The 16,431-nt window shown below is 28.3% G+C and overlaps 1 protein-coding gene across 1 annotated transcript in view; it reads right to left on the bottom strand.

Moving 5' to 3' along the window:
* LOC148236774 (limbic system-associated membrane protein-like) overlaps positions 1–15,820 on the bottom strand; it is a 65,761-nt gene extending 49,941 nt beyond the window's left edge. Inside the window, exon 1 of the mRNA XM_088182531.1 lies at positions 15,595–15,820. The gene's annotated coding sequence lies outside the window, so the exon portion shown is untranslated. The remainder of the gene's footprint in view (positions 1–15,594) is intronic.
* Positions 15,821–16,431: the final 611 nt, after the last annotated feature.

The raw sequence follows: 16,431 nt of genomic DNA, 5'->3' as shown, positions 1-16,431 counted from the left end.
AAACATATGTTTAATAATATTTATTAGTGTTTCAAGAAAACTATACATTAATTAAATCGTTTTTCTAGCGAAGCTAATAAAAGGTTGTTTCTTTTCACATTCTTTATAAGATTTACTAATAGGCATTTATAGTTGTAAAAGCTAAGCATTTATTGAGAAGATTCACGATAATTTTTAATATATATTTTGAATTTCTGAATATTTATTACTTAATTTCTGAATAATTATTACTTTGCTGTTATTTTATCGCAGTTTTAAAAAAAAATTGAACCTTCATTTTATAACATACCAACACTGATAGTCTATAGAATATATAGTATAAATTATAGTACCCTATTTTACGTCTATATAGCGATACATAATTGTGTCACATTTCTTGTATCATATTATTTTATTTTATAAATTCTAGCATAGGAATTTTAACATTTTTATGTAAACATAGTAACACGATTTAAAAAACATTACTGTCAAAAAAATATTTAATATTTTTTTGCCGTATCTATTAATCATAATATATTTTAATGTTCGATAAAAAAACACAGGTTTTCAAATGTTTATGTCATTGAGTGTGATTAAATATATTTAATTTGATTTCGCATTAAAACGCAATGAAAATATTTTAATATCTAGTTACTTTATCTAAAGCTCTTTGGTATTTTATACCTCACCATTTACGCTAAATTTTAATCATTATAAATATAAATCAGAATATCGATCACCATTTAAGCACCAAAATGCTCTAGGGCGTCGGCTAGAAATCTGCTTATATAAATATGGCGTCGGCAATTCGCGCGGACGCCAATTTAGATCGTCGTCAATATTTATTTAAGACAGGGGCATTGGGCGTCTTAATACAATTTAGGGGCCCTTCTTCCGCGCAGCTTATAAACGCCACCGCTGCAATAGAGATTAGTTTCCTGAGATAATCTTAATATTCCCATTAGCCGGTCGGAAATTTATTTAACGGCCCTTCCGTGGCTATATAATACTTCAAAAACGACCCTGGCGAAATTTGTATGGATCCGAAAAATTGCGCTCGTTCACACTTATGTGTATGGCAAATGTGGCAGAAAATATTTTTATAGTTGTACGAGGAACGCCTACGTGCAAATATTTTCCATGAATATTATACATGCATATATTTAGTTTTCCAATAACATGTATACATACATAGTCACAGGATCTACGGATGTTTTCAAAATCAAACGGCAGTAAAATATTATTATATAAAAGACTTAACTTATGTTGTTTCTTCTTGAAATCTGGTGTTTATTACTTTTTTTTACATTGTATGAAAGACTAATACTTTATTATGTTGATCTAGGTACAGTTTGCATACTTTAATTTATTTACCAAAAATATCAATCTTTGGAAAATCCTTCAAATAATGTTTTCTTGAACAAATATATATTTATATAATTATTTTATTATTTATATTGAAATTTAGTCTTTAATAGACTTATGAAAACAAAAGGGATAATAAAACAGTACCTTGTGGTTGGTCGATATTTATGGTTGATTTAAAATGAAGATTGATGACGATTTGCCGAGCGTTTTAGGTACGCTTCAGAAGGAAAATGTCTTTAAAAAAAAACCTTTTGTTTCTCTCGAGACACGCACGGGTCATATAATTAGACAAAATGACAAAGAAATGTATTTTGCGTGCCCATTGGGCAGGTAACCGGTTTCATTTTCAAAAATGGCCGCCACGGCCCTAGGGTTTTCGTTCACAATATTAGGTTTTTAATAATATGTAGATTTTCTTTTACGTTTTAAATTGAGATACATTTCTTAATATAAATGTATGTATAATAATATTAAAAATTTATATATTTTTAGTTGATGAGAAAAGCATTTTTTATATCGAAGTGAAGGCTATTTTTTACTGTATAAATATATTATGTGACCTATTATATTTGCTTTTTGTATATCCACAAAAAAAAAAAATATTTGTATAATAAGAGATAAATTGTTTTATCTCTGCAGCTAATAGCTTATTATTATTTTTTATAAGCTATTATCGATGTGTATTAAATTTAATTATTGAAAATTGCTGATTCTTAGTTAATATTAAAACATAGGCTTCAGCTGGGGGAATATATGTATGCTAATTGTGAAAAGCGATTCATTATAATAAAATTGTCATAGAATTATTATATAAAGGTATTTTTTATTATGAGTTAAAACTTCATAACTATATGAATTCAGGAATCTATCACTTGAACTTCGTAATCTTTAACTTAACTTAAATAATATTTTTTTAAAAGAATGCTGTTATAGCTTCTAGTTTATTTTTATTTTCAGCGAAACTATTGTACTAATTATATCCATTCTAAATATTAATGCACTACAACACTTATAAGGGATATTATTAAAGCAGTAATTGGTATGACAATAAGTAAACATAGAAGGTTTTACAAATATTTAAATATATTTAAAGAATTTTATTTCTTACTTTATTGGCGTTCAAAGCTTAAAAGAGTATTTTTAAGAAAGTATGTTTAATAATTGATTTTTTACTTCAATTGTGCATCAAGAAACCGTTACTCATTTAATAACTTTATTAAAATTATTTGCTAAATATTTTACTGACAAAAGTCGGTGACTAATACCAGAAATAAAATTCGAATCCTATAAGAAATTATTATATAAATTAGTCATCATATTCTAGGTTTTACTAAATTTTCTAAATCTTAGGAATGAAAATAGTGATTATTAATTAAAATAAAATCGACAAATGTCACTGATTTACTGACTTTCTTTTGAGACTGGTCTCTCACTTGTTACTTAGTAATTTTCAATTGTGTTTACCCCATTGTAACGAATTAAGATAACGCCTGTCTTGTTATAAAGACATATTTATAATGATAAAAAACATAGGTCTGTATTGATAATTATTTTGTTGTATTATGGCTCTATAAAAAAATTACTTACAAGCAGGACTATAGAATTAATCAAAACTAGTACGTTATTAGGCATATAGTGTAATAATTTATTTATTAGTTTTAATAATATGAATTAAATTTGATTATTTAGGAAAAAGTTGAAAAGCTTTACGTTTTGATAATATTATGTCGCAATTAGGAATAATCTCACTGTTTAATTACTAGATATTCATATATAACAATACAATTTTCATTGCTTACCTTGTTTATTTGCATTACTGTAAATGGTAAATTTGAAACATTTAAAAATAATATTAGTACACCATGTATCATTGTAAATCAAGATTATTAGATTTCATTGTTTTATACTAAAAGTAGTATCTAAGTAAAAACATTGAACAACACAATAAGAAAAAGATAAAATGATCTAATAGGGAAGTTCATAAAGCAATGTATTAAGCTCTATACACAACGGCTATAAACGTTTTTTTTGGAAAAGATTAGGTAAAATAAACAAATAAAGGAAATATATTTAATATTTTAATTTTATCACTTTACAGATAAATGGTATGTGACATAATAAGGTTGCGGTGTTCAAAATAAAATCTATTTTGGTAAAATGTTTATTTTCATAATAGTAACCTACGTCAAAATGACAATTATCAGACTGAAAATATTTTTAGATAATATTAGGTCAGAATCTATTTGTGCATAGACAATATTCAAGAGCTTAATTATAGGAATAAGAGAATATTCAATACTTGGTCCTAGTATGAATAAATAATATATATGTATGTATGTACATACCCAGTGAGAATTAGTTGAAGCATTTCTTCCGGGTAACAAGAGTCGTAAAACCAGCGGCCATTAGGGTACCCGAACGAGGTTTAATTTAACACGATGAGCTATCATTAAGGTCTGATAGAGGGCTGCAGCATCTCTAATCCACCAGGAAGACTAATCTGAAAACGTCACCGTACAGTTCCTTGCCGTACGTGCACGATATGTACTGTGATTAAATAGAAGTATTAAAGATAAAAAATACCATGAGTTATTGAATTACTATGATTTGTTTTACAATTTTACAGATTATTATTTATCTTAATTCGAAACATGGTGTAAAAAATAATTCTCTTTCGTCATAATATATTAATATAAAACCAGAAAGTGTTTTTCTTATAACACTTACGATAAAAACCTACTATAAACTGTTAACATATATTTTATATTCAAATCCTTTCAAGTCCTAATGTTTTTTTATTTCTATCTTTTATTTTCGTTTAGCCTGTTCCAATCGATAAGTATCAGATTAGCTTTTCTTATATTTTTTCAACCCTTAGATAAAAATCAAGGGCAAAAAATTAGGCCATAGTCGACCAATATTTTGGTATTTAATTTTACGTAGTTTTAACAGTACAAAATATAAATGCTAGATTATTGCTTAAATATTAAAAGGTTGAGGTTTCATACCTTTTTTAAATATATGTATAAAAATATAATAGCATATTTATATGTTGTTTTTAGTTGTGCTAATAATCTAACATAAACATAAACAGTATAAAGGAAAATTTACTAATGAGAATTTTGTATTTGCGCATAATTATTATTAATTAGGTTATTGAATTCTGAAGCGAAAAATATTTGATCATGTTTAAGGTATACATTATTATAATAACAGCAATGGACATTTATTATAAAATCTTACATACTAATTTATAAATATATTCCACGCCACAAAACTTAACTTTAAATAAACTAAATATGCATTAAAAATATTTTTTAACGGTAAATAAATAATAATAGCCTATAGAAAAACAAATATCGATTTGAAGTCAGTGTAGTATTTATTATTTTAATCAAAAATTTTTTTAATATGCATTTTTTTGAACTTATAAATGAGATTGATATATTGCAGAATATATCTTCTTAATATTTATTAAAGTAAATATATACAAAAAACGTTTAAGGGTGCTTTGGTATGATATGTTCTAGTAAAGTTTAAAACTTGGGTAAATTATTAAATAAATATATAAATATTTCGTCAGTTATTATATATCAAAAAACACAAATTGGTTTTACAAAACACAATTATTATTTCGCGTCATAACATGTTATTTTTAATAGGTAAAGTTTCTACTTTGCAAATTTACAATATAGTAACTATTTTTTATAAAGAATATTCCGTTGTATAATATTAGAAAAGCAATAAAACTTTCACGTACATTCGTGACATTACAGTAGAACCGCAGTCTTTTTTGGCAGTGTATACCTAAATCGAATTACATAGACCAAATTAAATTGCGAATTTGGCATAACACCGTCGGAGCCAACTTTCTATTTTGTGAGGTCAATTTAAATTCAGACTTTAACCCATTTTCCGCTCGCAAAAAGAGACGTCACACAACTCCGCCTTCATGTGACACACATTACAAAATGTTTTCTATACTTATATATATATAATATTATATACTTCTAAGTACACGTACCTTCACTAGCTAGATTTTGTATTTATGTTTAATTCAATATATATCAAATAAGATCTCCGCGCGTTGTTTTTTTATTATTAATATTTATCGCGGACTAAATTTTTATTATTGTGTTTGTTTTATGACTTTTTTCCGTAATCCCCATATCTCGAACCAGCATATGTGCCCAATTTTATTATCAACCATTTTATTATGTTACAATGAATTTAGATTAAAATGGTATGTCGAAAGAAGTAGCTCAGTTACCGGGCGTTCTAAATAAATTTTACGGTTTAATAATGCACATAATATAAAGATACTTCTTCGCTCTTTTGCGATACATAATAACCCCTTTTACGTATGTATATAGTATGTGTACATGGGAGATGGGAGGGTCTCGTCAATTTTTAGATGTTTGAACACCACTCTGAAAATACGTACGCTCGTACGGAATTATGTCATTAGCAAATATGACATGTCCTTTGCTCTGTGTTGACAATTAAACGTGACGAGTTAACCACCACCGGGTGGGGTTGGTATGTCGTTCAAAATTTGACTTTGTACAATTATGACGTTTAATAATGTAGACGTTTTTGTTGACATTGCTTGTTGGCGACGTATCAATTTTCCTGTTCGTTCTGCCTTCTGCGGTTAGAGTGAAATGATTTTCATCATAGACATTTAGAGTATTATATGTCAAATTTAAAACACATGTATATTAAACATGCGTTTCAAATAAACATCTATAAAAATATTACATCATTATTAGTCTTAATTTATGTTTTAAATTGAATCTTGTTAAGTTGAAATTGCGTGAAGACTTGCCTGGTGTATTTAATTTTAAAGTATATTTTTAGTTTTTTATAAACGTTTATAAAAAATGATAAGAAACATAGTAATAAAATAGCAAGCCTTAACATTCAATTCTGTCTAAAGTGATTTTTAGTTACATATTTTAAATATTATTCGGAAAAAAAACATAATATTTATGTGTTTGTGTTAAATATGTTGAAGCAATTTAAAGTTTTTATAAAATAACAAATCTATTTATAAATAATTTATATTAAAATAGTCGAATGTTTTATTAACGTATAAATATATATAATCTTGAATATCAATGTACGTTTAATACGTATATGTACTATATTGGAATTTCATATGCAATATTATCCAAGCGAATTGCCGTATTCTATATAGCTTTTCTATCTGATAAACTGTATTCAATATAATATAATATAGCTTAGACTGAATGTCATAAGATGATTGGTAGATTCAGACTGGCACAAATATCAATATCACGGTGACTTACTTCATTACACTTTTAACTTCATATACTTTGAATGACATGAAGTTTAAATGAATAACGGTTAACCATTGTATTTAAATATAAATATTGTTTAAAATATATAACATTAAAATGGTTTATTGCGAATTAAGCTCCATATTTGAGGCATTGAACAAGGTCTTATTATATTTTTAGTTGCGTTAACCTTTACACTCTGATTGTAAAAGTTTTCATTAAAGCTGCTCACTCAACTTCGGTCATTTGGATCTTATCAGATTTGCTAGCTATTTTTTCGTCCTCTCATCTTGCAAACTTAATTTCATTCCGAGATTTGCTCCAATGCGCTTTCGCGCACATCAACTCGAAACGTGCCCCCTCGAACAAAGAACAATTTTTGCGTGTATACATAATATTTAAAGTTGAGAGTTTAATACCGGCGGCAGGTCTATCTTTGTGTTTATTTTAGCAATGAAAAAAGTTTCTTTGGAACGAAACGAAAAATTATATTGTTTATATATATAAACGCGAACGAGTTACAAGAGAAAGAAAAAATCTCTTCCGAAATTACGTTCGCCTTTTTGGGTCGCGAAGTAAAAGTGTTTATTTTGTCCATTTCAAAGTTTTAATGAGCGGCCACTACTGTTGCTCCCTTGGCGAAAAGCTCTCTGGCCAAAAATCGCCATTGACACTCCCTCAAAAAGACATAATGCGTATTGTTATTATTATCTACCAAGATTATCTTCTTTAAAAATAGACTATGTACCATTGCGATTGTGCGATGACACTCTACAATAATTACGCACTTTTTATATAATGACTAAAACGTTGAGAATATAACGTATAGTACTCAACTTAAATTAAATATACTACAAAGTTATTTAAGGATTTTGTAATAATAACGCCCAATTAAACTCATATTTATGGTCATGTATAGGTCCATACTAAGAAATAATCATCGTGTTTCTTCCAGTTTATATTGTCCATTTTAAAGTTGTAATGAGCAGCTATTTACTTGCTTCCTTGGAGAATACCTTTTAGCCAAAAATCGCCGGCGACACTCTCAAAAACACATAATGTGTATTGTTAATATGGTACTGAGCATCACCTATCAAGATTACCCCCTAGGCTACGTTAGCACTACGCTACCTCGTATAATTTCAATGGTTATAATATGGTAATTTCCTTATCCAGCTTCCAGGTACTGTGATGATACTTGCCAATTTACAACGAGGTGTAAGCCTAAAAATTATTGCCGGCATACGATCTATCTCCACGGAGAAGTTTTCCATTTTAATCCAGGCGGACGAAAGGGCGTGGGAAACTTTCTGGGTATACGAGAAATAAATTCTGGTACCGCTTCCAGAAGCAAAGGAAAACATTGGATATATTTTTAGAATACGTAAACACGCTTTACGTTGAAGCAGATAACGTGTTTCAAGCCACACATGTTTGTTTGTTATTTTTTTTGTTTCAGGAAAAGTTTTTAGTTGAGTGTTTGTGAATAATAATTAGTTAACATTTGACAAGAAAAACATTGCTTGTAGAAGATTAAGATTTTTTTAAAGTAAGCAATTATTATCAAGTTTAGGTTATTGCACATCAAGATTTTGAATGAGATGTTATAGTATCTATTATTCATTAGTTTAATTATTTACCATATTATGTAAGAAGTTTCATTAAAATTTATAGCACAGATCCTGAAATATCGAGTCGATTCAAGTCAAGTAATTAAATAAATCATTGCTGTAAAACCAAACACATGTTCTCAATTTATTAATAGTTTTCGCTATTGTAGTAAACCAACTTGTCTGAGCAAATTAATTACATTTTCCCGATTTTACGTCTGAGATATAACTGGAAACAATGATCAATTGTTCCATTCACTTCAGGCAAGACAAAGTTTAAGTTCATAGGGATAAGAGATTTTCTTTATTTAAATTATAGTTTCCTAGATAAATTAAGTATAGAATATACGTTTTATAAAATAGATCAATGTCTTTATCACAAGTTTAACTAAGATGCAATTTAAGAGATCGAACGCCGGTAAGAGTTAAGCAAGGCAAACCCCTCAGCCCTTTGTTGTTGCAAAGGATTACTCCGAAAACCATCGGTAAAGTATCAACGCCCAAGGACACAAACTTGAATATTATAGTGGATTTCGTGGAAACCGATCTGTAATCCTTGAGGGTCTCTTAATGGACAAAATGTAATCCTTCGCTGCTTTTCGTTCATCTCCAGTCTTCAAAATTGATCCAATCGTAGAATTTTTTTTGACCGTACTTCCCCGAAAAAGCGCCCGGGGCCCACTTTACAAAAGGACAAGTTAATTGCAAATCCCTATGTATGGGTATATACAGAGAGTGTCTGCAAATGGAAATAACGAGACGTCCGAGTGGAATATTTGTGATAATTACCGTTTCGGGCACGTTTCCTGGCGTCGCTTTAATTATTATTATAGCTCGCTACAATGGAACATTTTCGCATTTTCTCTCACAGAGGTGAGACAGAGAGGTTTCAAAATATAATCTCTCTGTAGGCATCTCGGATCCGATTCTATTGTATTGCAATGTATGAGGCCTCAGATCTGGTTCCTTTAAGGAGACTGTGCACAAACGAGCGCCTGCGTTGTTATATAAAATTTATGAGTCGTTATCCGGAAAAGGTTCATAATCTTCTAGTGCTTGTTAACGCGGTGGCGCTTCCTAGATTTTTATAAAACAAACTATTGTTTTTCTTATAACTAAGAAAGTGTTTAATAATATAAATATCGATTTAAAAATATTATGGTAATAATATACATACACTGCTATTCCTAAGGTAAGAGAAGGAGCATAAAAACAGATTGAAGTCTTGCCCAGCTTAGCCTAATCTTTCGGTAACCGTTTTATGCATTTATACTCAATATTTGTCAATTATCAATTATATCGAGTGAATGGTATTGTTTATGATTAAAAACAAAGATATATTATTATATTTTTATGTTATATTATATAAAACGTCAGAGCGATAAAGGTGTGTCACATGTAACAAATTGTTTTGAGAGAATGTAGTAAATCGTACGGGAATCACATTTTTCAATTGTATCTACATTGCTATTTCGAACAAAAGGAGTTACGTATTAGAAACGTCCAATGTGTAATACCAGTTTTGTATTTAATAGCGCCAAATACTATATGTACTTACAAAATATTTTTCTATTATTCCAATGATATTTAAAAAAAAAGTTATTTTGCGGCTCACTTAGAAAACATTATTTCTTAATGTATATTAATGCATTTTTTTGCTTTTGTTTGGGCACCCAATAAGCTTAGGGCCTTTGTCCATCTTCAACGCAACCACAACCGATTTTTTTTTTAGGACAGTTGGACGAGAGTTGCGTTGCCCGTTCTTCGTCCACTGACGCAACTCTCCTGCGACGGTCAACCTTTATACATAATAAAATTAAATTACACGATTATAGTGAAGGAGCGTTTGACTCGAGTAACACACGCAACTGACAAGCCAGTCGTTTATGAGTTGGTCGAAGGTTGCATTGCACAGTTAACAAAGGTCCGACTGTAAAGTGACTCTCGTTTAACACTCATGTGATAATTTTTTGATTTGGGTCTCAGTCGCGTTGCATCGGCAGAGAAAGGGCCTTATTGTTTTCAATAGCCTTTCGGTAATCGTTTTATATACTCTTTAAATATACATATATCAAAATTATGTCTTTAAAGGTGCTCTTCTCGCCAACTCTTCCTGCAGTATATATTTTTTGAAACACGACCAGCTCTACAGACTAGTGGTATAAATAGTGACTTATACTCAAAAGAGCTATGTTCAAATCTCCTATGAACCTTTGCGTTTTTCTATATCTTCTGGGAAATTAGAATTAGTAATTATTATCTAATTTTGATTTCGATCGATCATCACAGATCAATTTTTCCTAGATTTTCTTTATCTTATAATTCAAATAGAGCTAGGTCGTACATATTAGTTATATAAAAAATCTATAAGAATGAGCTACAGCACCTCATTGAGAATATTATATATGTATAAAATAAAATAAATTAAAGAAGATACTATATTTCAATATGATTTTTTTTGGATATAGGATTGCAAGAATTTTCGATTTATAGTTTGTTTAATTGTAAAAGGATGTAAATAAAAAAATATAAAAAAATCATAAAAGGTCAAATAAGCATAGAATTTTTTTGCATAAATACATATATGTGATATTCTAAATACATATGTGTGAATAACACAAAAGAAACATAAAGATTATGGTAAATTAATAAAACGTTGTTGATGGTTATTACTATGCATTCTGATTTCTTGATAAATAATAATTCTCATGCTTATTGATTTTTTGAGAATTCTTGATATTTTTAAAAAAAAAAAAAAAACATATTTTTTCAGTTAGCTCTTCGTATCATATTTTTGAGACTAATCGATCGTAATCATGATCCTTAATAGCATTTTTTCTGTATGATTTTTTTATATCCTGTGTAAAACGTGGCGCCCCTCTTCAATCAGCGCCCGGGGTATTTTCTCAGCTAGCACGTCCGATCTGCACGTCTCTTCACTCGCACATAAAGGACACATATTACACAAGTTCCTTTCACCGATATCAGAATAAATTAGGGCGCGGACCCTTTTTTTTTGAAATTCACATCGGCGCGTTTGGGCATCCCGAGACGGAACTCTCGGTTAGCCCTGAAAAGGCCGATGAAAAAGCGATACCCCACTACGTATTCATTTTTCAAAGACATTGTCTGTCACCAATAAATCTTTAGGTTCGTGACGCGTACGCCATCTGCCGGACAGGGGACACGCCCGGTTTCCGGACAATATCCCGGAAGCGGTAAAAGGATACCGGCGCGGTCTGTAGTGTCGACTAATTCATCACTTTCGCAAGGGTATGATGAAGATAAGCAACCGATTAGTTTGTTGTAGCGATGTATCGATAACCGTTTATTGTTTATTGAGCATCACTTTTGTCAAATACTTAATAAATATTGCCATTTAATCAGTATATTTAAAAATATTTTACTACAAAAATAAATCAAAAAAACTCATGGCAGAAACAGCCAAACAACACTCTTGATTGTTAACCTCGTTTTTTTTATTCATTTTGAAGCTTTCGTTGTTATATGACATACATTAACCTAATGCGTTACAACAGGGTGAACCCAATATAAACCAACATGTAACCGCGATTGAAAACCAATGAGTAGGTAGTGAAATTAAAGTCTGTAAATCAGAAACATATATTTTATAAATTCTATTTTTTTATTTCTGCTTACAATAAATATACTATATCAATGCAAACCTAGCTCGATTTTATTTTATTAATTCATCATAATATTCACTAAGGTGACTAGAAAAATGTAAGTACCCCTTGTTTGTGATTATTAATCAAAATTATAACTATATAGTAATCATTTATACGATCTCCCAGACACGAAAGAAAATAAAAAAAAACACTTGGGTGGTTTATATGGGATTTAAATCTAGATCTTTTAGGTATGAGTCGTAACTAGTCGATCGTACTGGTGAAAAATACATTTTTGATACATATGTATATTGTTTTCATATAGGTAATTAATATAATACTTTGATGAGTTCATATGTATACATCTATAAAAAAGGTTTTGTTCAACAGTATTGAATCTATATGTAAGCAAAAAACATACATAATATATAAAAAAACAAGTTTTTCTTGAAATTATTATTGCATAAGTTTTACATGTAGGCAATGTAAGATAAAGATCTACACAGCGAAATATGATTTAAAATATTACAACACCTTTGATTATAAATATTAATTATCCACGAAAACATTTTTTTTACCAAACAGCTTTTGACAAATATAAGTAAATATATATTATATTTTCAATATATGCAGCGAAAAATTGTGATATAAGAATTGTGGTCACGAAAATTGTTCCGACACATAAAACAGATGTTGCGCGTTTGGAGTGACGACTTTCGGTGTTTGGGAGAAATATTCAATTTTTGAAATATATTTGTAATGGATCCAATTTATATTTTATTACAATAATAAAATAAGTATTTTTATTGGATGAAAAAATGTAATATAAAACATCGGTCAATAGTAAGCTCGTAGTGAATCTTTTTTTTTGCAAATGAAATTTCTAAGGAAACGAAGAAAAGTATAGCTAAAAATATATTTTAAACATAGGTACATATACAAAAATAAAGTTGTGAAAATTTAAGACAAAGTTTATAATAAGGTCGAATAATCTATTAAAATAAAAAGTAAATAATTAAGTTAAATATCAAACATAAAATTTCATCGGCTTCATATAACTAAAGTACTTACAGCAGCAGAAAATTTTATGCTGATTTTTATTTTATACTTATCTTAAAGAAACAATTCAAATGATCATACTTTTTTGATAAAAAAATATACAATTGTTTGGATATTAATAATATAATACCAGTTGTTCTTTTAGCTTCTACGTGCGAAGAATATGTGTAGACTGGATTTAAACAGATTTTAGGATAAAATTATTAGATTATGATATTAAATTCAATATGTGTTAATTGTTTGATTGCAATAAATCCTTTACATAACATCATATCATAATATCAATGTTGGAAATAAAATAATCAGTTTAAAATAAAAAAAAATAGTTTTTACTTAACTACTGATTTATTGTTTCAAAAAAATAAACTGACATATTTTGTATTTAAATTTAATCTATTTAAACTAAATGATAATTAACAAATAACGATTAGGGGTTTGTGCAAATTTTGTTTCAAAATATGAAATTTGTATTTATATTTTTTGTGTCTAATAAGTTGGAAATGTTGTACACAAGCAAAAAGTAAAAACACAACGTTCCCACCGAATTCAATTTTCCATGAAATCAGTGAGCTGGAAACCCAATTTACTGATAGCCCGCCTATTTTCAGTAAATACCTTTTATGTCTTTTATGCGTCGGAACCCCTGTGTTAGTGGTACACGGTCTTAAAAAAATAAAACCTCAGTTCAAAGATGAACGTTGAATTATTTTATTTGAACGCTTTAATTAAAAAGAGTACATTGCAAATACATTAAAGACATTTTAAATTTAAAAAAAGGTTTTTTTAATGTAGGCCTAAACATATTTTATTACTTATTCATAAAATATATATTTTTTATTTAGTCATATTTATTAACAATGTAAATATTGTATTAAATAAACCAATAATAGTTAAATTATTAAATTTAATATTTTCACTAAGCAATTTTCTTTTAAGGAATATATAAATAATCATTGATTATTTTCTACATTATATTTCTGTAAGCTATAAATTTTATATTATTCGAAATTTTTAACTATTTGAATATTGAAGTAAATAATATGAGTATTTAGTAAAATTTCGGCAGTAACAAAGTATTTTTCTACATTACGTTGTTTGTATGCTATTAGTGACTACGGCATTGGCTGTAATAAATTACATAAAAGTACAATAATTAATTTTGCAAAACAAAACATAGACTCAATCAAACTGTTCATAATAAAGAAGCCTACCTACATTAATATATTATATACATAATTAAGATATAATAAAAAACTGTGCTTAAATAATTGGATTGCAGATTTTTATAAATTAAAAATTAAAAAAAACAATGCAAATATTAAGAAATAGTTGCAAAAATATTTAAATATCAAACAGTTAAAATTATTTTATTAACAATCTATTATACACGCCTTTGATGTTTGTTGTTAATTTACCAATTAATTAATAATAATTTATATTATATTAAAAATCACCATCAGAAAACTAAAGTATTTTAAAATATCAATAAATATTTTTTTACTGAAAAGTTACTGGTTGTATTAGTAACCTAATATTAAATCCATCGTATTTTTTTTTTTAATAATAATAATTTAATAAATTATTAATTCTTAATACGTAATACGTTTAAGCTTTTATATGTTCTACCAAATTTAATTTTGTAGGTCATTACTAAATCAAGAGATGTCTATGCTTGATAATTATAATTTAATTTACCATGAAATATATGTAAATATATCACAAGAGATATAATTCAATTTTTACGGGAAATTCAGAAAACTGTATATAAAGCAAGTTGTAAATTTATAAATTTTATTAAAAAAACTTTATGGTTTTTTAATGCGTAGTGTTACTTTTTTAGTATTGATAAGTAAAAAACTTGAATGACTCCATTAATATTTTATTAGTTATAAAGTAAGATTAGTAGAAACATTATAATTTGAACCTAAAACACTAATTATTTATATAATACACATAATTAAATTTTAAAGTATAATTATAGTCTTTAATATGTATGAATTGTATTAAAATGTTGCTGTATTTTATAAAAAAAATCGTATTTTTAAATTGCGCTAAAGCATTGATCGTGTTTGAGAATATAATTTTACTGTTTTTGAATACATATCTAATTAAAATACTAGCTGCATTTTAAGTAATCATTTTAATATTGCATTGTGAGATTGGGAAAATTTATAAAAAGCCAATCTGTGATATTTATTCGGAGTTATAATTAAATAAAAATCGCTTACTACAATTTTCCAGACACGATTGCAAATTAAAACACTAGAATCCATATGGGATTTTAACCCAGGTCTTTTGGGTTTAAACAACAAGTCTATCAAGCTGGTTATACTTTATGCATAAATAACAAAATAAATTCCTTCTATATAAAATATTTCATCTTATTAATAATCAACGTTATTCAATGAAACTTTACCTTTAAGAGTCTCAAGTTTCAAAATTACTTTGAATGAATTCCAGATACTCGTGGAATTTATATGGCACGTCAAGCTATTATACATAGTTCTCACCGTACATAGTTTTTGTTTTAGACATAGTTATATTTGTAAGATAAGAATTTAATCTTCATTATATACAAATGTTTACACAAGTTACACATTTTAATCAGCATAAAGACTATTATAGAAAAGTATCAATTCTACTTACATAAATAAAAAGTTTACTCGATCCTCCCCGAACAACTTTCCATCACAAAAACAAAGTTTTTCAGGCACTGGTCAGATTTTTCTCCTTCATCATATATTTAATCTGATCACCTTTATCGTCAAACTAACTTTAACCGATCCTTTTACTGAAGTTTTGATAATAAGAATACAATCGCGGTATTTTCATCCCCGGTCGGAGGAGGCGTGTTCCTGCGGGTTCGGTTCTCGATACCCGACTGAACCCGAAAAGGAAGGGGGCGTTATTCTGATGAGGAATGCGCAAGCGCCAAAGCCTCCGTCACATTTTCACGGCACGGGAAAATCGCAGATGATAAGAGCATTCGATGGCTTTATCAACAAAAATACCTCGCGAAACCCGTTAACGCGCGCGCCAAACGCCACCCCGCGTGGCGCCATCCCCCAGTCGCATCACCCCATTTCGCGTTGATTAAATCACAAATCTCGTACACGTAGTAATATTGTTAACTTTAATTGAGCTCACTATGCTTGGCGTTTTATATAAGCTTGTGGATGAATACATTTATGACGACACGCGTGTATTGTTCAGATTATAAAAATGTCTATGTTATATAAGTCGCCTTTTCAGTATAAATATAATTATTTTATTTAAGATTCTTAAATATTGTTCAAGATAAATTCATTAAAAAATAAATCATTTTATTTAATTAATTAAATGTCAGTTATTTATAGCGAAAACTAAAAAAAAAATACAGTCAGTAAGTAAATTACAAATTATAATAAATATTATACGATTAAGATTACTGATATGCAAAAATCGTATAGATTCAAACATAAGCCAGTTGTAATAACTTTTAAC

The sequence above is a fragment of the Plectrocnemia conspersa genome, unplaced genomic scaffold (assembly GCF_051122295.1).
Source record: "Plectrocnemia conspersa isolate PC_06_02 unplaced genomic scaffold, ASM5112229v1 ptg000003l, whole genome shotgun sequence".
Lineage (NCBI taxonomy): Eukaryota > Metazoa > Arthropoda > Insecta > Trichoptera > Polycentropodidae > Plectrocnemia > Plectrocnemia conspersa.
The sequence above is the reverse complement of the archived record's forward strand: the minus strand, read 5'-3'. Positions and strand labels throughout refer to the sequence as shown.